General features: G+C 40.8%; 1 protein-coding gene across 8 annotated transcripts in view; it reads right to left on the bottom strand.

Moving 5' to 3' along the window:
* Positions 1-22,616, bottom strand: part of CHCHD6 (coiled-coil-helix-coiled-coil-helix domain containing 6) — a 195,192-nt gene that overhangs the window by 99,651 nt on the left and 72,925 nt on the right. The gene's annotated exons all lie outside the window — the stretch shown is intronic.

Below are 22,616 nucleotides of genomic sequence, written 5' to 3'. Positions count from 1 at the left end.
TTGCTTTCATTCTATGGATCCATCAGATAGTAAAATTCCTGTTAAATTGCTGTTTTAGAGATTGTTTTTAAAAGTCTGGAACAGATTAATCTGTTTTGCATTACTTTCTATGGGAAAGCACACCCTGGTTTTGGAACACTTTGGTTTTGGAACGGACTTCCAGAACAGAAAAAAACTCCCTGAAAAAACTCCCATAGACAGTAATCATAACATATTCGATTTCTAATGTATGTATTCAGAAATCACACTCTTTAGCCCATATAAATTCTCTCCTGAAAGTTTTGCTCTCAGACTTTGAATGCCAAACTCTGTGAATGCACCAAAAGCCTTCTCCTGGGTTGGCTCGTACAATAGTTTCCCAGACCCTTAAAACTGAGATACAAAATAAAATAAATGTGAAGAATATTTTTACATTGACAAATTAACAAAGCCTCAAATTCTGATACTGGCTATTAGACAAACAAAACAGTCATTCTTGAACAGCAGGCACCATTCCATTTATTGATTCTACTATGCATTTTGTTTCGACTGAAGTATGTGAAAAGCAAATTGACAAGAAACTAGTTAAAAGAAAATTGCATGCAAGCTAGCTCTTTTTAGAACTTTACCCCCATCCTCTCTCAGTCATTCCTCCAACATGGCAATTATGAATACACTTGGATTCAAAATAATTAGCGCTTTCTAAGCTCTGGGGTTCAGCACTGAATTAGGCAAAAATATCCCAAGATCCTCTTCCACTACCTGAAAGGCATGTCTTCAGCTGTAACAATACCATATGACTTCTCAATTCTGTTTCATGTTGCTGTACTTGCATTCCTTATAGTGCACTTGCAGTGGTACCTCGGTTTACAAACTTAATCCGTTCCGGTAGTCCGTTCTTAAACTGAAACCGTTCTTAAACCGAGGTGTGCTTTCCGTAATGAGGCCTCCTGCCACCGGTGCCCTTCCACCGTTTGGATTCCGTTCTTAGACTGAGGTAAAGTTTGCAAACCGGGACACTATTTCTGGTTTTGAGGAGTTCTTAAACCGAATCGTTTGTAAACAGGACTGTTCTTAAACCGAGGTACCACTGTACTTGGCACCATCTGCTTTTGTAATGCCTCTTTATCTAACACATATTAGCTTTCTTCTTGTGTCATTACCTGCTAGGTTACCTCAAGACAGCACTGTTGATCCTTAGAGTGTGTACATGAGGTTTTCATGTTCATTCCCCTTTTGATAATCTTTTTAAATTGAGTAAGTTTCATTGAACTCAATGGGATTTACTTACAAGGATTTACTTACACATAAGGTTGTGCCCATCTTGCTGGGGTGGGTAAAGGAATTCAAACTAGGCAAGGAAAGAGTTGGGCAAAAGAGGCATGAGGAGACAATGAGCTCTGGCCACATGATGCAACAAACCCATCTATGGACAGAGTTATAGGGTTCACAGAAGAATGGGATCCATATTGTGCTGCCACCTGATTCCTTTTCATCCTGGGATAGTTAGCATTGGGATTTATCCTAAACCACAGCTGTGTTTTGAGAAAGTGCTGAAGATTAGCCGAAGGTTGAACATTCATATAAAAAATTAGGTTGACATGAAGGCAAAAATCCAGACAAAGCCTGTAGGATGCATTCTTTTGGGGACAGAACTTGTCTTGTGAATCTAACATTGCAGAAAAAAATGAAAGTGTGATCAGGGCAACCCCATTATAATAAATGTGTTATAAATAATGGCAAAAGGTGAACTATTTTATATTTTTATCTGACAGCTATTTTTGGAAAGTTAAGTGGAAACAGAACCATCAGAATTAAATGATTTAAAATAGTATTTTCTGTGTCTGACCACCAAATCTTTCTCTGTATCACAGGTATTCCCTCTTCTTCTTTGATTCAATGTTTAGATTCTAACTAACTAATAGCAATGAGACAAAGAGATTTTTTGCTGCTAGCACAAGCATGAAAATTTCCATTCAAAAAGCCAAGAGCACAGAAATTACAGCAGCCTATCAGATCAAGGAGAAACACACACATGCATATATATACACACACAAGGAATAGTGTTATTGAGATATAACCACAGAGTGATTATGCAAATCAGACACCCACAGCTGGAGTTCAGACAATTGCATAACTGAGGAGGAAATCCGCAATCATGCAGTCAAGCTGAGACAGTTCCATCACTGAACATTGTTATTGCAATCTCATTGCAAAAGAATATTGTTATTGCAGGACATCATCAGTGGTCATGGATCCTTTTGATTCACCACATATTCTGTTTTACACAGAGAAAAAATGCAGAGCAAACTGAAAAAAAGTCTTCTAAGGAGACTAAATGCAAACAGTTTAACTGTACTTTATATTTTAATACATTTAAACAGAAAATTCCTATAGAATTTAAAAACAAACAAACAAACTCATTTCCCAAGGACATCCTAAGAGCATGAACAGAAGACGACAGCAAGACAAACAGTCATAGCAGACACACAAATTCAAGCTAAACACACCACCCTATGAAGAATGTAATTCTCCCTCTACACTCAGAAGTCTCATCTCCCATAGCAAAGGATACTTTATACAGGAAGCGGCTGAACTCAGCCCTAGGGTGAAACAAGGAAGGTGTGAAGCTATTAAAAGCACTTACTATTGTTGCTTTAAAAAATATACGTACACGAAGCTTCAGATGATAAATAATTTGAAAAGGAAGGCAATGCATTTTTTGTGTTTTTAAATCTAATAGTGCACAGCAAATGGTGTCAACCTGCCAAGGTTCTTAAACATGAAACTGTCCATGCATAGAAGAGGAAGGAAGTGCAGCCTTGACAAACCCTTGCCCATTGGTCCCTTGGTCCCTTGGTCCCCTTCCTTTCCTGCTTGAGCTGGGGTGAGAAGGATTCTATTTTTGCCCTGCAACAGGTGATGCAGCACCCACTTGCAACCTGCCACTGTGCCCCAGAACAATTCAAAGGTATGGGCACTGCCTCCATTACAAGGGCACATACGAAGGTATTCCTGAGCACTGTTCTAAAGTTTGGAAACCCCTCCGTTTAGAAACTAACCAAAGCTTAAACATGTAAGCACTTGCCCATTGCCATTGGCTTTTGGTGGTAAGAGGATGGTGCTAGTATGATGTGGAGAGGAGGGGGTAGTTGCTGGAGTTCATAATCTTACACATTTTATTTATTTCACAAAATTTATATACTGCTTTATCGTAAAAAAAACAATCTAACAACCTCTAAGCATTTACAAAAATATAAAATATTAAAATGATCAGCTAAAACAATTGCAAGCAGGTACTTAAAAATGTTCAAAGATGTTTAAAATCAAGAGTAGCTAAAAATAAATTTTACGTCCTGCAGAATCTGACTTTAGCCTTCAGGCTTTTTATTTCATATATTTACAGAATTTTTCTCTCACCTCTCCTCACTTCCAACAGCAATGAAGGCTAAACTTCCGAGTTCACTTATCCCCTTGATAAGCTTATAAAACTGTCATTGACCCCGGCCCAAATTCTTAGGAATGTAAATGAAATAAAGTCAATAACTATCAATATATAATCAACATTTATTAAACATGGATCACCATCACTAAAAATAATAAAATGTGAAAAGGAAGTAAAAGAAGTGAGAATAATAATAATACCATGTGACCTGACTGGGAAATGGGCATGGTTTGGGGGAAATTGCTTTGTGGGCCAAGACTTGCCTATGGCCCCTGGTTTTGCTGGAAGGATAGATTGCATGTCATAGGAGCCCTGCTGGATGAGGACAAAGGCCCAACTAGTCTAGCATCTTGTCCCCACAGTGGCCAACCAGATGGATATGGGAAGCCTGCAAGTGGGACCTGTCTTCTTCTATTTCCACATTCCTCTTTAATGGCTCTCAGTCCATTCTCTTTGTTGGGAAACTTCCAAGTACTCAATGCTCAGCTGTATATTGGTATACCTGTATCTACCCAGTGAACCATATTATTTCCTCTGCAAGTACATATATGTGTGCTCACACATATAGAATGACTGGGGTCTGTTTGTTTCACACTATACCTGCTATGATTAGAGCAGCCAATATGTTCTGCACACAAGGCAAGTGATTGATATTCAAAGTTTCCCAATAGCAGGACACATGGTGGTGGTTCTGCCATCTGAAAATCTTGTTCTATACAACTGAAGACTTTTAGATGTGCCCAAGGACAAGCGGTGCCAGAGGAGAGAGGCAAGCAATTAATCTGTCCCCATTTTTAAAAATTCACATGCCAGTTTGTCTTGTTCAGAAGCGGTTTCACAGAATCTCATCCCTTCTGCTTCTTTCACAAAATTATGGGAAAACCTCGAAATCCCAGATATCAACTGGAAGTCAGCCAACCTACACTGCAGAGATGCAACCTGAAAGAGAGGCGAAGAGTACTGCGGCTTCAAGAATGCTCTAATTTTGTACCCAGTTATTCGCTGTGGTATAGCCTAGTTTTCATAGCAGACTTTGTCAAGCCGTAATGTACAAATGGAAAGCAAGTTGGGAGGTTATTTTTCAAGCAGCGTATTTCTTTAGGCTTTTCTATAGTACAATACATATCAAACTATTGGACCGACAGCCAAAAACAGTGTGAGATTCCAAGAAACAAGGTGGCACTAATGCTGTCACATTAGATCCTGAAGCTGTTGATACTCATGTTGAAGAAGTGATGATGATATATATAATCACTTTCATACAACATATTTAGCACTTCTTCTCAGTGTGGCTTACAGCCAAATAACCTTCTGGTATACAAATTTCAAGACAGTTCAACAAACAACCTTTTCAAAATGCTAAGAGCCCATCTTCTGCGAGTTTCAGGAGTGTTGCTTTTTGAAACTACGTCCTCGTTCTAAATTGAAAATACTTTGACAGCATGTTTTATTGTTACTCTTGTATTTCTACTATCTTACAGTACCCTAGCCTGGGGGCAGGTGATCCTTCAGATAACTTGGATCTGAATTGTTTAGGGTTTTAAAGGTCAAAATTTACACTTCTAATTTAGTCCAGAAACAAGAATGTAGACAATGCAATTGGCACATGATATGTACAAAATGATCGAAACACATGAGCAACTGGTTGCATTCTGCACTGGTTGAAGTTTCTAGACTGTTTTTAAAGGCTGCCCCGTCATAGCATTATAGTACTTTGGATGTAACTAGGGTGTGTATAACCAAATCATGGTTCACTTTCTCCAGAGAGGGTTGGAGCTGGTGAATCAGTCAAGGATAAAGAAGTTACTGAATGTAGCCCTATTCAAAATCAGTTGCAAGCCTTGATCTAAATAGGCAATCTTCCCAGTCACTAGTACTTCCATTTTATCTGGTGTAAGTTTCAGCCTCCAGACAGTAATACAAAATCTCCACCACATTCCTATGATTAGTAAATAGAAATGAGAGGTAGAGCTGTCTGTCATCCACATGTTGATGACTTCAGACCAATCCTTCTGGATGCTAAAGATCATGGGGGATAATGCCAATTGGAGTGGAGAAATTCCCCATGAAGACCTTTTGAGACCTGATCCTCCATGAAGCATTAGAGATATCGCAACCCTGTGCCTTCAAGCCCCACTTCAGAAATGGGCTCAGAGGAATGCCATCGTTGATTAAACGAAAAGCCTGCTTTCCTTTTGGGTGAAGACAGAGGATACGCAGGTGTTGAGCAGTTCCATCTTCTCTCTGTCACCCAATAGCATTTCTCCATCTTCTCCATGTGGAGGACCTACTACTTGCTTGTTCTTCCTCTTGCTTAGAGCATAGCCAAATAAACCTTTATTATTATTTTAAACCTCTCTTGCAAGCTCAAGCTCATTCTGAGCTTTGGCCTGCCTGACCTTCTCCTTGCAACTGTTGGCTACTGGTGTATACTTTTCCTTTATGATTTCACATTTCTTCCATTTCTTATACATGTGCTTCTTACATCTCAGCTCATCTGTCAGTTCCTTATGCAGCCACACTGGTTTCTTTAGATGTCTCCCACTTTTCTTTCTTGTTAGAATTGGCTGAATTTCACTCAATTTCAATACTTCACTTTTAAGAAACTCCCATTCATCTTGGACTCCTTCTTTTCGAGTATTTCCAACCATGGAATCTCACCCAGTAGTTCCTTTAGCTTTCTGAAATCAGCCTTCTTAAAGTGTGAATCAGATTACAGTGGTACCTCGGGTTAAGTATTTAATTTGTTCCGGAGGTCCATTCTTAAACTGAAACTGTTCTTAACCTGAAGCACTACTTTAGCTAATGGGGCCTCCTGCTGCTGCCGCACCACCGGAGCACAATTTCTGTTCTCATCCTGAAGCAAAGTTCTTAACCCAAGGTACTATTTCTGGGTTAGCGGAGTCTGTAAACTGAAGCGTATGTAACCTGAAGCGTATGTAACCCGAGGTACCACTGTATACTCCACTTTCCCTTGCCTCTGTATAACGAAACCCAAGAGAGCATGATCACTTCATCCCAAGGTTCCCAGTACTTCCACTTTGTTGATCAATTCCTCCCTGTTGGTAAGGAACAGGTCCAACAGAGATGATCCTCTTGTTGCTTCTTCCACTTTCTGACAAATGAAACTGTCAGCAAGGCAACTAAGGAATTTGTTGGACCTTAACATTTTTGGAAGTTTGCATTCCAACAAATATTGGGGTAGTTGAAATCTCCCATGACTCCCATTTCTGAAGGTTTGGTAATCTGCTCTAGGAAGGCATCACCCATGTCTTCAGTCTGTCTTGAAGGTCTATAGCAGACACAGTAAGGTCACTGTTGTTTCCCTCTCCTACAATCCCCCCCCCATACTCTCAATCTGCCTTCCATGGCCAAGTCATTGATCTCTTCACAAGTGTACACATTCTTCACATATAATGCTACTCTTCCGCCTTTCCTGTCTGGAGAAAAGCAAGCATGAAGTCAGGCTGGATCTGCTTATTTTCCAGCTGAAAATGTCAAGATTAAAATACTTCACTCACTCCTCCAGGAATTATTTGCCTCCGTAAAACTGCCACTCCAACTAAGACTGGATATCAAGAGAGAACAACAAAGACACAGCTCGTACTAGGATATCCAAGAAGGCTCATTTACATGAAAGACAAGGGGCTAACAATTAAAGGCTGAAGGAGGCCAAACCCCAAAGTGATTCTGGAGAATTCAGAGACAGGAGAGGAGATTAGAAAGCATAAAAACAAAGTAAATCATGGGACATCAGAGTGAAGAATTAAAAGGCCACCATCCTTCAAACCTTTGTAGCAAAGGAGCTACAACATACAATCCTACCCAAAGAGATAAACAAATAATATTGTAAGCCATGAAAGTTATATCCCTTACTTCTTCCCCACCATGTTAAAAACTGGCCAGCTGTAAATAGCTCAATTTGCCTAATCAAAGACCACACATACTGTATAAAAGCCCATTAGTTCACAACCACACAAGACACCTTCTGTGAAGGCAACAGGGCCACCTTTTTCAGATCTGAAGCACCTTTGGCATGATGACATGATGTTCTACTAAGTCTTTTTAATCATCAGAATTGTAACTAATTAGGAAATATCTGATCCAAAATGTTAAGTTTCATTCATTTTGTGGTTGTCACGAACAATCTGTACCAGTTGCAAAAGGACAGGGAAGTTATGGCATTCCCCTTTGCAGCACCTGGGCAGCCCTGTAAAGAGAAGAATTTGGAAGGGCCACATAGCAATGCCCATGATGATGGAACAAGGGTAACCCTATGCTCCCCAAAGTCATATATAGAGGTGTAGATAGGATAAACTCTTATCCCTTTCTCCATGATTGGAACTTAACATGGGAATACAGATGAAGGACCCATCTCATTTGGGTCCTGATTGTTTCCATTTCCTCAATAAAGAGTCAAGGACATGGCCTGTAGGCTACTAAGTGGCATGTCCAAACAGACAGACCTTTAGACAAGAGTAGGAGCATACAGAGAAGATGAAAACGCTGTGCCATGTTAAACCTGTCGTTTTCTTACAGCACTAAGCAAGAGAATGGGGAGAATGTACTGGGGAACAGAGGACAAGGGAAGTCCCCAGCTGAGTTAAAAGCATCACCTGACAACTGATGAGGCAAGGTTCACCATTTAGCAGACCATGAGCTTCATTTTGATGATCCAAGGTAAAAAGAGAGCAAACACTGACACTCATCTGGAGGCCACAGCTAATTACAAGAGACAGGAGCTTTGTGAGGAGTTTATACAAGACTGTACAAATCATCCAACGTGGGGAGCCCGTACAAATCTTACTTGTTTTTAGATTTGATTCTTCCCACAACTAATACTGTAGAATTAAGCTATTTGTAGCACTATCATTTGGAACAGGAACAACAACAATGTTCAGATGCCACTGGGTCTGACTTTGTGTGGTGACAGGCATGCTTGCAGGAAGCAAGTGCTTGGCTGGTTAGCTGCCCAAGTTGCAGCTATCATACTGCAGGCTTGTCGCCACTGATGTGCCTCCTGTTGCTTTCACAGGCTTTATTTATAGAAAACCGGAGGGGAAAAGGGGGGGGGGGGGAGATGGAAGTGTTGAGGACTATAGCCCTTACAGATGTTCAAACAGGGCTCAATGAATGCATGTGGGTGGGTGGATGGAGGACAACCTGCCATTGCAATGCTGCTCCCTGCTCCCACACTTTCATTGAGTACTGTTTGAACATCTGAAAGGCATTCCAGAATCTCAAACCAGACATCCCGGAAAGGAATGTGGAGGGAGGATGGAATGTGGGAGTTGCATTGCTCATGCCACTAAACTCCAAGGCACCTGCACCTAATCCATCCACACAGGTAAAATGGAAAGCAGCTGAGTTCATGGCTCAAATGAGTTGTAAGCAAAGCAGAGATCGGCCTGTCCATTTTGTTGCTACATGAATAATGGTCCTAAACAAACAAGTCATGGGTTGCCCTGCTTTGATGAAACATGTTGTTTAGAGTGACATTTGGGGCTGTTTCTGTTTGAATTAGGGGGAGGGGAAATTGCATGCTTTTGCCTCCCATCCCACTCCTCCGATTATCCAGCTCTAACCTATAGGTTACATTGCTGTTGCTTACTGTCCTTCGCCTGCTGCCAGCCTTGCACAGATTTTGTGTGACTACCAGGGTAGTGAGCTTCACTGCCAATTCTGCTTTCAGGTTCCATACACGGGCCTAAACCATTTTACTAGACGCCAACGCTTTATTCCGGATGCAGTATCACCTCAAAAAGGTGATGAAAGTGGGAGAGCATCCTTACGTCAAGTTAACAATAGCATTCTGTGTGTGAATTTCTCCTTCCCTCATCACGTTTAGAAGCTGTAATATTATCTGCTGTTGTGCTCTCAAACCAGTGTTGTCAGATACATCTTGCTCCTTAGCCACTACTGTCATTTCTCTACTTCTTGTAGAGTAGTTGTGTGTCATCATGTCTATTTATATAAACTGAGGTTTGCTCTATACAGTTTACTTCAATAGCTGTCATTATAATGTTATGTGGGAAATACCATGACATACTCAATTGGAAGTGGTAAAACACAGTAAATTCTGGAATCATCTGCAGTTTTAAACAATCTGAAGCTCTGCTTAACACCATCTATATATTGCTAGGGGAAAAGAGGGAGCAAGAATTCTTCAGCTTGGCTTACTTGTAAAGGCCAAGGGATCATGATCAGCCGTGGCCCAATTCGCTGAGCTGGTAACACCATAGTTTTATATCACCTGTTTTACAGATATAACAGATGTCCTAGTTGACCTTCTTTGATTTCTTTAATGTGATGAAGTAACTCTCCCTAATCTTTTCATGTGAATAAAGACACAAGTGATGTTGCCAAAGTTCTTAGTTACCTGGTTCAACATATGACTTGGGCTTGCCATAATGCTCAGCTGTACGGCTTGCTTCCCTTGCCCTTGCACGGAAGAACACCCTTTTCCAGCGGCCAGTTACCTGGGATTGCAAAGCCAAAGAGACACACACTCAGGCCTCTTCCACCAACTTGGTGACCTATATCCACTTGGAGGCTGCATCCCTGCCTCCCAGGAAGAAGATAGTGTGAAGGGAGAGGCACGTGACCCCACCAATCAGACAGTGATGGAACAGCTCCTCCAGTGATAGTTCTCTTCTTCCCTCCCCATTCCTTTTCCTTTCTTTATTATGCATGTTAGATTGTGGGCCTGGTAAGCAGGAGTGGGAAGAGAAAGGGGACTTATTCCCTTTTCCTTCCACCCTGGGTTTCCAAACAGCAAGAAGGAAGAAGTGTGTCGCTGTCACGTTCTTCAAAACTTTTCATTAGAGGTCGTCAGGCTCCAGCATGTTGAGCAACCTCTGTAAAAAAAAACCACGCTGAAAGCAACAGGGACCTAATCCTTTCATCCCACCTTTGAGCATCCTGGTTGGTCTTCCCCCATATCAGGTGATGCAAATCAACACAATGTCTTTCCTTTTAAAAAAGGGGGAAAGGGGGAGAGGGGGCACACTGCGTCAAGAGTCCTATATGGGGCACAGCATTCTAGGAAACAAAGACTGTTAAGTGTTTGCAACTTTCCTTCACACCCACCCTGTTGAAAAGAACAAAAAGGAAAGTCATTGTGGGTGAATGTAACTGCCAAGGGTGTTTGATGGGGTGGGGGCCTGCCCCATGTCTTCAGTGGCACTTCTGTAAACACCCAAGCAAGGAGCTACCACACCATACCACTTTGCAAACAAAGCTAAGTTTATTCCACAAACAAATCTACGATTATTTCATTCACACTCCAAGTACTATTCCTGCTTTGCACTAAGGTGTCTAAACCAGGAGAATGAATATGCTATGAAACTCAGGCAATTTTCCCTTCAGTATATAAGCACCAAATGCTTCTTCGCACTAATCACGCAGACCAAAAGGGAAGCAAACACTTTAGTTGCTGTTTGCATAGAAGCTGTTTGTAATTTGATGTAATACACTGTACATCAGTCAACACAGTACTTAATACTGAGCATACACACACAGGCAACAAGAGGCAGGCAGCAATGACATCTAGCGCATTTTATTTACCCTAATATAAATGTTCTTTGAGTTCATCAAATTACCAATCAATTTCACTCATCTTTGAAAGCAGGTGCAGTGAGGTATATTAACAACGAAACTTTACAAGCTTTTAGTGAAACAGCCATTAATGGGGAAATCAAGCAGAGAGCTTTGAAAGCCAGTGAAAGCCAAGCCAATGGTAGAACACAGCAGTCTTTCCCAGCAGACATGGTGACTAAGTGGAGGGGGCAGGGGGAGAACTAAAATTGCTTAATACAGCTGCTCCTGGACACTGACACAACTTTTGAAACTAATGCAAGAGAGATTGTCATGCATGGTAATAGAAAAATATTGGCAAAAGCAAAGCTGAGAAAGCAATATTGAGCTGTGGGAGCAACTCTACAATTAAGATGTGTCACATACTGTTAAAAACATGAAAATTCTATCCCTTATCGATTGGTCCTATACTATCATTTTTAAAAAACGGAGGATAAATGGCCAAGTGATACCAGCTTAAAAACCGCAGGCAGTATTTCCTATTTGTTCTTTACCCAATGGTTACGGAAGCAGACCACCACCAGCATGGCCAATCCTTTGCCCCCCAAGACCCTCTCTATAAAGAGTTGGAGGGCCTTAACAGCATGGAGTAATTTCTCAAAACTGAGCTGAGTTACCTTGAACAAGCTTTTGTAACCTGAAAAATATAGCTGCCAGTGCTCTGGCTGTAACTCACTGACTAAGACAATCTGCAGGAGTGTCCTTGGTCATTCCCTGAGCTGGCGAGGCTCACTGGGCAACAACAAGAAACCAAGCCCATAATGTCATTGGCAAGTACCGTGGAAGATTCTGCTGATAAGAGAGTCAGCAGGCACCATCTTTTTCAACACCCAAGGAAAACTTTTGTTCCTTCAAGCTTATTCAGGTATCTATCTATTTATTTAAATTTTTATAAGACCCTTCAATCCAACGATCACAGGGTGGTCAACAACATAAAAATACAAAATGAAAAACACAAAATACATAATAAAACAAAAACAAAAGGGAAACAGACCAATAACCCACCCCCAACATATTTAAAAGGCCATAGAATGTTACTCAGCCAACGCCTGGTTGACAAGAAATGTATGTAATGAAGGTGAGCCTCTTGGGGAGAGCATCCCACATATGGGGAGCCACTGCAGAAAAGGCCCATTCTCAGGTTGCCACCTTCTGGACCTCTCATGGAGGAGGCACACAAAGAAGGGCCCTCAGATGATGGCCCCAGGGTCTGTTCATATGGGAGGAGGCGGCCCTAGAGGTATTGTGGTCCTGAGCCATTTAAGGCTTTTATAGGTCAAAACCAGCACTTTTAAATGGGCCCAGAAACTACCGTATTTTTTGCCCTATAGGACGCACCTTTTCCTCTTCAAAAATGAAGGGGAAATGTGTGTGCGTCCTATGGGGCGAATACAGGCTTTTGCTGAAGCCTGGAAAGCGAGAGGGGTCGGTGCGCACCGACCCCTCTTGCTCTCCAGGCTTCATGAAGCCCTGTGCAACCCTAGGGAGCCCTGCACGAAGCCGCGCCGGGCTCCCGAGGGTTGCGCAGAGCTGCAACCTTCGGGAGCCCAGCGCGGCTTCGCACCGGGCTCTGGAGGGTTGCGCAGAGCTGCCTGCACTCCGAAGCCTAAAGAGCGCTCCTGGGCTTCGAGCAGCTCTCCGCAAGCCTGGGAGGACCGGCGCGGCTCCCTAGGCTTGCGGATAGCAGGCTGTTCTGGGGGCTGGGGTCGGGGGAAGCTCGGGCTTCCCCCGCGCCAGCCCCGTGCCTGGGAGGAAATATATTTTTTTTATTTCCCCCCCAAAAAAACTAGGTGCGCCCTATGGGGCAAAAAATACGGTAATCAGCAGTCAGGCCAGGATTGGTGTAATATGTTCAAACCTATTGTGCTAGTGTGAAAGCATCCTTCCATAATATAGTTAGCTGACTTCAGATTTTAACTTTTCATATGGTTTGTGTGTGCTTGTATATATAGTAGTAGTAATAATAAAATTTATTACCCACCCTTCACTCTGAGGTCCCAGGACAGGTTAGAAGATTAAAAGACAAAGTTACAAAACAATATTAAAACCATTTAAAAACAATTCAAAATTATAGAAATAAGGTAGGTTCTAAAAATATACATCTCAAGGGTCAAAACCAAGGGCAAATCACTGTTATTTTATGGTATATAAATATTTTTTTAAAAAATGAATAAATAAACCTGTCCTGATGTGCAATGAGTACATTGAAATTTAGAACAGGGATTGGAGTTCTGTTAGAAAATGTTTTAAACCAAAATTGGTCTTTCATGCAAAAAGAACAAGCAATCATTTTATACACCATACCTCATTAATGGACTCAAGACATCATAGCCTATTTTATGGAGACAAGTAATCAAAAGCTTTACTAATGTGCATAAAAATAAGAAAAAGCTGAATTGAAAAGCTCAACTATATGATCACAGACCTTAGTAAAGATAGAATCCTGCAGAACTCCCAAACTCCATGGCACTAAACAGCACTCCCCCAACTCTATGTCCTAGGACCAACTTTCTTAAGACTGGCGCTACCAGGGATCAATTTAATCAGTATCAGCAAAAAAAGCAGAGAACCTGCAAATAGTTAACAGTGGATGCTTACCATGTACCAGATGAACCTGTGACTGGTCTGGAAACTCCACAGCCCAGGGAAGTTCTAATTGTTCATTGAAATACATGTTCATTGACAATAAGGTTTTGATCAATGATACAATATAGAAAGATTTTTTTTCCATTGCTCCTCTTGTACTCATCTTAGAATTACCAAGAACTTCCTCTTTTTCAAGACAAAATGTCCCCTTTCGCCAAAAGAAGAACGCTCAGACCATCTTTCCTAGGAACTTCTTGTGATCAAATGTTTCACTTTTTTTACCACCTCTAAGGTGCTAATTTAGTTTTGCTTTCCAGATAAATTTCCCTTCTGCTCCTTTATACTGCAAAGCATGACTCTGCAAGGATTTCACAGGTAGAACACCAGAATGACATCTCACAAGTCGGGTAGGACCCTGTGTGAGTATATTATGAAATGAAAGAGCCCATAAGCTACTGACTATTTAAGATTGAAATTCAGCAGTCTCATTAAACTGGATAGAACTTACATTTGAGCTTACATGCATAGGACTGAGCTTTTAGCAACCAGCACATCCCCTGTAGCCATATCTGGTACATCCACAAATTATACTGTACAATACCTAAAAAACTTTTCTCAGTGCATTCAAACAGTGTTGTTGGTAAATGGTATTAACTGCACTCTAATTCTTAGTAGCCTATGAACATAAGCCTTGGGGGTCCTCTCTCAGCATAAATGATCTGCTGTTTCATCTGTGCAGCATGCTCAAAATTGAAAAATATTTTGAATGGAAGTCTTTGTGCATTACAAGGCTGATACAGCAGATGGTCTCAATATTTTCCTACAACAAGTATCAGCATCTGCTTACCTTCAGGCCCAACCTCCATCTTTCATTCTAGGAGAAGTGAGAATGGGATTACCCAATTTCAGGAGATGAATTTGTGTTCAAAATTCAAAATGGGCGCAGTCAGGCACCAAGGATTACAAGGCCTGACATCTGGGGATTCCTTGCAAGCTTCCCTGGACCTCAAGCATCCTGAATCCCTTGTGAACTATTTATTTATGGCATTTATGTACCGCTCTTAAGGCATAACTACCTCCCATAGCAGTTTATGAACACTTTAAAACAAACCAAAATAAATCCATACACAATAAAATCAAACCATTCATCACTCCTTTGGGCCTACCATAGATTTGATTGTTTTATATTCTGTCTCCTCCACAGTCAAGTGGAATTTGTATAATGAGTAAGCCACCAAAACTCAGACAAATTTGCGCTGAATACTCTTTTTCTACCTTAGTGGGCCCCAACCAAGGAAAATTGTCAGGTTGAACATGGGACACTTCAAGGCCATATTTCATTTGCTTAGGTGGCTATTAGAAGGAAAACAGGACAGTAATATATCCCTTGGTGCCCAGCTGCTAACAGGGCTGCCAACCTCTCTCCTGCCCTGTCTCCACATTAGAGTCCCTATACATGACAGGCAGGAAAGCAGCAGCTGAAGATTTCCCCCTCATCAGTACATGTCCATAGTGGGCAAATGTTCCGCTACTGAACTTCTTCCTATTATGCTGCAGCTAAAGAGACAAGCACCCTGACAGAAATCAAGAGAGTTAGCAATCCTAGTCACCATAAATTAATTGCATCACTAAATCAAGCTATAGGTACAGGCAGCACAAATAGCCACAGATGGTTCAGTGCCTAAAGAGGGGTTCAGCATTCCCATTAAAAAGCCCTTTTAATTATTTTCTGCCCACTACCCAGATTCTAGAAAGACAGCAGGCATTTTAAAATACAAAGAGAAATATGAACAGACGTCACTGAAAGTGCCTTCTTGCGATGAAATATTATAAGCTTTTTTAAACAACAACATTGTGTAAGAAAGGTAAAACTGCAAAGAGTGTTTATTGGAACTGCTCTGCTTGCCTTGATTGCCCAGAATGGGCTATACCTGCTTGTCTAGACCCTGTAAAATCGGCAGCCACTCCAGTATTTGTCCCCTCTTGTTCTGAAAAAAAGGAAATCTGTGTATTTTTAAAAAGAAACATCTAAGTGTAGATTTGCCTTCATAAATTATAGTATTTGTAAATAAGAGAATGAGTTTGAAGCGTTGTTGTTTTTTATTTTAAAAATACACATATCTTGAGGGAGTCAACAGCTGCAGGCCTTAATTTGCATCTATATTCAGATTCAGAACCTTTTCCCCAACATATTAAAATAGATGAAGTATCTATATTGAAAACTGCCTCTGAGCATGTGCCAAGTACCCTTCCCTCATTATTAAATAATTACAGCTTGCTCCAACACATGCAGCATTAAGGTGCAGTGTGCATTGCATAGCTTCCTGGAATACCTTAGCCCTGGGGCTCATCTTTTTCTTCAGAAATGAAGCACCATCACCAAGTAGCTAGCAGTATGATTCAGAAGCATTTGCAACCACAAAATCATTCACAAAAGATCATTCTACCCACAGAATAGGTAGAAGAATCAAATGTTTTCCTAAGGAAGCTAAAGCATTTCCCAAGTGCTATCAGTTAGATCAGACATGCACAAATTTGCCCCAATTTAGTGGGGGGGGGGGGCTCCCCCCGAAAATTAGAGCTCCTTTAGGTAGTGTATACTAGATTTGTTTAAACAAGCCTTAATACAGAAGCATTAATTTTCAAGGGAATGCTAAACCCCTAAATGCACTCAACTCTACTTGCTATGCTATCTCTGCAGATTATCTAACTCCTCAAGAGATACTGCTTTTAACCTATAAACTGTGTGATTTTTCCCTCTCCGCAGATTAATTAGTTGCTTTTAATGTATATCCTTTTTTCATCTCAACATGAAAAATGTACCTGCTTTTAGGCAATATACTTTTATTATGTGATGATTAGGGTTTCCTGGTCCTAATTAGCATGTTAACAATGTCACCTTGGCATTTGCTAATTCAATTTAGGTTTACCTAATATCCCACCCTTCAGCACTTTCACATTAGCAACTTTTGGTCTTGACAGCTCCAAAACAAGAGCAAAGGAATAGCACTGGTAACTCTCCCTCTCCAATCGCACTCAAATATACACACTTCCAGAGAAATAAATCAGGAAGTACAGAACGCCGTCTGACACACAATAGGAATGTTACTCCATAAGTATATTCGTTTTTATCTTATTTAAAGCTTTTTTTATACTGCCCTTCATAAATATATGTCCCAGGAAGATTAAGTACACCAACCAGTGGCAATAATAGGCAGCTGTTATTCCACCTCCATCCTTTACAGGAATTAATTCCAGGGATAGTATATATTCCAGTGGTAATTGTTTATATGTGTCTGTTGTTTTATGTAGCAAGATTCATAGGTTGTTTAATTTTTTTTAAAAAAAATCTGAGGTTTATGTAAAATGGTATAAAAATATACTTTAAAATAATGATTAAAACATACTTTTAGAACAGGAGACATACAAGTTACCAAAATATCTATGAAATCAACCATAACAATATATACATAGAAACATCAAATGTTTTTTTCTAAATAAGTATATATGGTGCTATTTCTTTAACCACCAGTGAGAAGTCAGCGTCCTTTTTAGTTATGGCAACACCTTTACAGATATGGAAAGTCCAGCTATGACTACTACAGCCGATCACTTACTGCAGTGCATGACTGGGAATATACTGTACTTCCAAGAGAAATGAATACTGGCCATGTGCCACCAGAGTTAATGCCACTGTCAAAAGCAACATAACAGGAGGCCTTTGGATGGTACCAAACAGCAAGGTTAACTGGAGTGTGTAACCAATTGGAAGAGATTTTTGATCTATTGAAAATACACCACAGGACCCTCTTGTAACATTAAGAAGCAACTGATACAACAACAAAGTATTTTTTAATCCACCAACTTTGGAAATGCAAGTTTACTTTCTGTGAACAACTGAAAAGAGGTTCTCTCCATGGGCATGCAACTGTTCAGTTATTTGTATGCCTCCAAATAAATATTTCCACTGACAAAATGAGACAAGATCAGCCTCTCTGCAATACATCTTTTCTTTTGGCACACTGTGACCAGTAGTAACTGGATGATCCTGCATTGGAGGGTAGATAACTAAATGGTATAGCCGTATCTTAAAACTCTGATGACATAAGGACTGTTTGGGACCTCCATAAAATATACAGTACCTCTGCTAGCAACCAATGTTCTCATCCCTGACACAGAGGCAGGTGGATCACATAAATGAGGCATTATAGGCTCAAACTGTGATCCAAGTCCACTGAAGAAAAAATTCCAAGAAGCAAACATCCCACTGACCAATCAACATTATGAGTAAGCTAAATAAACAAGGACCACATGCACAGTGACTGAGCAGGACAGCAGACTGCATTGTAGGCCAATCATGAGACATAAAGCTAGACTGGAATAGTTAAGGTAAAGGACCCCTGGATGGTTAAGTCCAGTCATATTTGTCTATGTGATGTGGCACTCACTTCCGCTTTCAGACCGAGGGAGCAGGCGTTTGTCCACCGACAGCTTCCCGGGTCATGTGGCCAGCATGACTAAACCGCTTCTGGCGCAAAGAGACACCGTGACGGAAACCAGAGCACACAAATGCCATTCACCTTCCCACCACAGCAGTACCTATTTATCTACTTGCACTGGTGTGCTTTCGACCTACTAGGTTGGCAGGAGCTGGGACAGAGCAACAGGAGCTCAAACCATCATGTGGAATCGAACTGCCAACCTTCCGATCAGCAAGCCCAAGAGGCTCAGTGGTTTAGACCAGGAATAGTAGGTATGGAGGAAATGGTACTTCACCTCTCCTCTATCTTGGCACTAGGCGCACCCACTGGGATGATTTCTGAATGGCATTTTCTAAATGGACCTATGAAACCAATGTCCTCTGGCCAGGAGAACACAAAAAAACCCCTTTTGGATCAAGCCCAAGTCCCATTTGGTCCAGCACTCTCTTCTCACTGTGACCAACAAGATGACCACGGGAAGCCAGCAAGCAGTGATCTCAATGTCCTAATGGCCTCCTGAAAAAACAGCTAAGTCTTTATCGGTAAACAGGCAACAGGCATCATGTGTGTATTAAGAGAGTTAAGAAAGTTGGGAGGGGGTGTAGTTGAGGCCTCAGTCTCATAGGCAGCAATTTATGTGAAAACAACATCCTCTGAAACGAATAAGCTTGCATATTATAACTGGAGGACAACCTTGATAATCCACGTGGACAGGGTCAGAGCCAAATCAGTGCCTTAGAAACAGCACAGATGGGGTAAGGGGAAGACTGTTCTTGGAGAGGTTGATCTGGGCATCTCATTTTCACATTGAATCACCACCTTGCTTTTCGCCCCCCATCCAACTTTCCCCAAACGCCCTGAAGAGTCTAACTTTGTAATTCCAGAACATCCATCCGTGACAATCCAGCCAAACAACAGCTGTTCAGAAGTTTCCCCCTCAACTTGTCCCCCACTAAATCTCATTAAAAAAAAAAAGATTTTAAAAGTTCTAAAGCAATGACTACAGAAGGGAAAAAAGTCAAGGTCTGTGTGTATTCAAGAAATGAAAGCAGAATTATATAAAAGCAGCAGCTAATATAAAAGATTGTTCGGTGCTGCGTTTTCCATCTTTCCAACCATTATAGGAATAAAATTATCCATGGAGAAGATCGAAAATCTTTTTCAAAACTAATACAATTAAGCTTTATTACACTGTTTCAAGTACATTTCTCTCCTCTGCCAGCCCCCTCCATCTCCGACTCTAATCTAAGCTCATTCTACGACAGTTGGAAGCATTCTTCTATTTTATTACCAGCAAAATGTTGGTGTTTAAGGGTCAGAAAACTATCTAGTGCCATAAAATGAGGAAACAAAACCTGCCCTTAATATTGACTTCCTATCGTGCACAGGCGACTGGGAGAAAGAGAGAAAATATCTTTCAACAACATGCAGTGGAGCTGAGGGTTTAAAATACCAGCTCCTGCAGCTAGAACATCTATTAATCTTGTTTTAAAAGCCTAATTACAGCCCAATTCCAGGTATGTTTCCTTAGAAATAAGACACACTGAATTCAGTGGGATTTACTCTCAAATGAAACGTGTGTAAGGATTGCAGCTTTGGATTTGCAGAGAAAACACAACTGGGAAGGGGGAAAGTAAGATATTTAAAAATAAACAAGCAACAATTCTGTATACATTCTCTCTGTAGTCAATAAACAACGGATACATACATAAATATTACCAGTCATTTCCACTTTAAGAAATACAAATCTAGAGAGAGAAGCACATTTAGAGGAGAAATTATATATATATATATATATATATATATATATATATATATATATATATATATATATATATCCCTTGCTTGTGAACATATGGACAACTGCGATAATTAGAGTGGATGACTGGTGGATTGTTTGAGATTTCATTGCACAATCCCCATGAAACATAAATGGAATTTAAACGCAAGCAGCAGCATTGGGCAGTAGCTTAAATCGTTCTTTTTTAAAATTAATTACACAGATTAGATGTAGCTAAGTGTGCAAAGGCAACTTGCTATGAATATGTTTTGCCGAAAATAAAATGGAAATGGTGGCACTTGGAAAGAGGTCTGCCTTTTTTCTACAGACTAAAATTGCATGGTACTCTGAGCTACTGTCAACCAGATTTATTTCTCCATCTAGCCCAGGATTGTCTACGCTGACTGGTAGCAGCTCTCTTGGGTTCTTGGCAGAGGTCTTTCCTATCACAGACTACTTGAGATCTTTCTTATTGGAGATGCGAAGGGCTAAATCTGTGATCATCATCTGCACAACATTCAAAATGTGCTCTATGGTCCTTCTGTTAACGCTATGGTTGCCAAAGTAACACAACATACCAATGCACAAAACCCACTGTTCTTGGGACATTTCAGACGCATGTAATGAACATCTGCAGCACTCCTGCGTCTCCAACACTATCCTGCTGTATAATCACTGTAAACTGAAAGTTAAACCAGAACAAAGCAGGAGGGGGAGGTCTCTGGTAGTAGAGCAACACTGTTTTATACTTTGGACAGAGTAGCTAGGGAAACCCAGACAGATGGGTGGGGTATAAATAATAATATTGGTATTATTAGTAGTATCCGCCCTTGCCAAAATAAGTCCACCTACCACTGACTCCAGCCCATCATCAAACTGACTAAATCAATCTGGGACTGGGGCTAAGAAAGCCATACAACTAAAACACTTGGTGGAAGTTATTAAGTATGACAGCATTTGCAAGTTAAAAGACCATGTTGCACAAGTACAGTGGTACCTTGGTTTATGAACTTCATCCGTTCCGGAAGTCTGTTCTTAAACCAAAGTGTTCTTAAACCAAAGTGTGCTTTCCCATAGCAGCAGGGGACTCAATTTACAAATGGAACACACTCAACAGGAAGCGAAACATGTTCTGCTTCCAAGACAAAGCTCACAAACCAAAACACCTACTTCTGGGTTGGCAGGGTTCTTAATCCAAGTTGTTCATCAACTAAGCTGTTCTTAAACCAAGGTACCACTGTATTGAATTGAAATAATCATGAGTTGTGAATTACCTGTAACAACAAACCTCACAGATCTTGCAACCATATCACACTCTACTCAAGCACGCTATACACGTTATCACATTTCACAGCTGTTTGAGTAAGGCAGACAAAAAGGTTACATGAATGAAGCACATGGTTGGTGTGATTCTTTGTCACTGCATCAACAACAGAGATGATGCCTTCCCCTTCTCTTGGTATAAGCAGTGGCTGCCCCTACCAGTTCTGAGGCTGCCTTTCTTGAAGTCCCAGGTAAACTGGCTATATGTCTAGATCATGGGTTCTCAAACTTTCTACCCCCACCCCCAGGGTGCAATTGAGATTCCTGAAAATTACTGAGGCCCACCAGTCACAAATCTGTGGTGCAGGGACAGAACCAGTCACAAAATGTGCCTTGGCTAAACCCCATGTTTTAGCAGAATAGTGTAACTTGTTGCTAGTTTCTTAACCACAGTCTGGTCTTCTTTTTGAGCTTCTTGGGCTCCTCCCTCCTCTTCTTCATTTATGCCTGTGTCATAAACATATGACATTTTGGATTCAGAACACAACCAGAGTTGTATGCCATACTTTGTGGGTTTGGATACTGCCTCATTTGACAACTTCCTCTGGATGGCAATAACGGTTCATCAGTTGAAACCTTCTCATATGGCACAAAGCATTGTGGGAGAATCTTGGTAAGCCTATCCTAAAGGTCATGTACAGAGGCAGGCTTGTCTCCAACACTAGTGGTTCAGGATGGAAGCAGATCATCAAGTCTGAGGACTTTATTAATTCTTCTGAAAGTGGCCAGTGACATTGGCACTGTGCTCTGGAAAGTGTTGAGGGCAACCCTCAACAAGACATTATGTGAAGCTCTTTCCATGAACAGAGGAAAGTGGTCACTAAAACATCTTTGCCCGAGAGTAGTTATTAAGTCTGGCCACTTGCTGAGGTAAGAGTGCAGGTTGCTTGCAAGCATTTGCAGATGCAATTGGGCTCACAGTGGCCACAAAAGCTGAATTAGTCAGCTTTCTGCAAAATGCTAGCTATGATGAAAAAAGTTCCAATTCAATTTTGCTGGTTCTAACTGGAAAAAAAGTTTGAGAAATCAGGTTTGTAAAGGGGTTTTGTATACCTATGGAGGTACTACTGACCTCTAATACAGTTTGCAGTGATATTAAAGAAAGAGTGTAATTTGTCTATTATTAAAATAGACATAATACTGTTTTTCACCCTCTACTCTCCTTTTCTCACAATAAATGGAAAGAAAAGACTGGCTAAGCTTCTGAAGACATGATGAGAAACAAATTTAAACAGCATTCGCTAGGCTGAGGACACTTCTCTTAGCACCTTGTGTACCTGGTTTCTGAGTTGTGTCAGTCAGTTTAATAGGGGTAGAATAGAACTGAAAAGCCATTCAGAATAAAAACATCAAAATGTCATTAAATTAAGAAAGGGTGCCTCTAAACCACCACATAACAAATCACACCTCGCCATACTGAGAACTA

This window comes from Podarcis liolepis (genome assembly GCF_965112155.1).
Source record: "Podarcis liolepis genome assembly, chromosome: 2".
NCBI lineage: Eukaryota > Metazoa > Chordata > Lepidosauria > Squamata > Lacertidae > Podarcis > Podarcis liolepis.
This window is presented reverse-complemented; position numbering and strand designations above follow the sequence as displayed.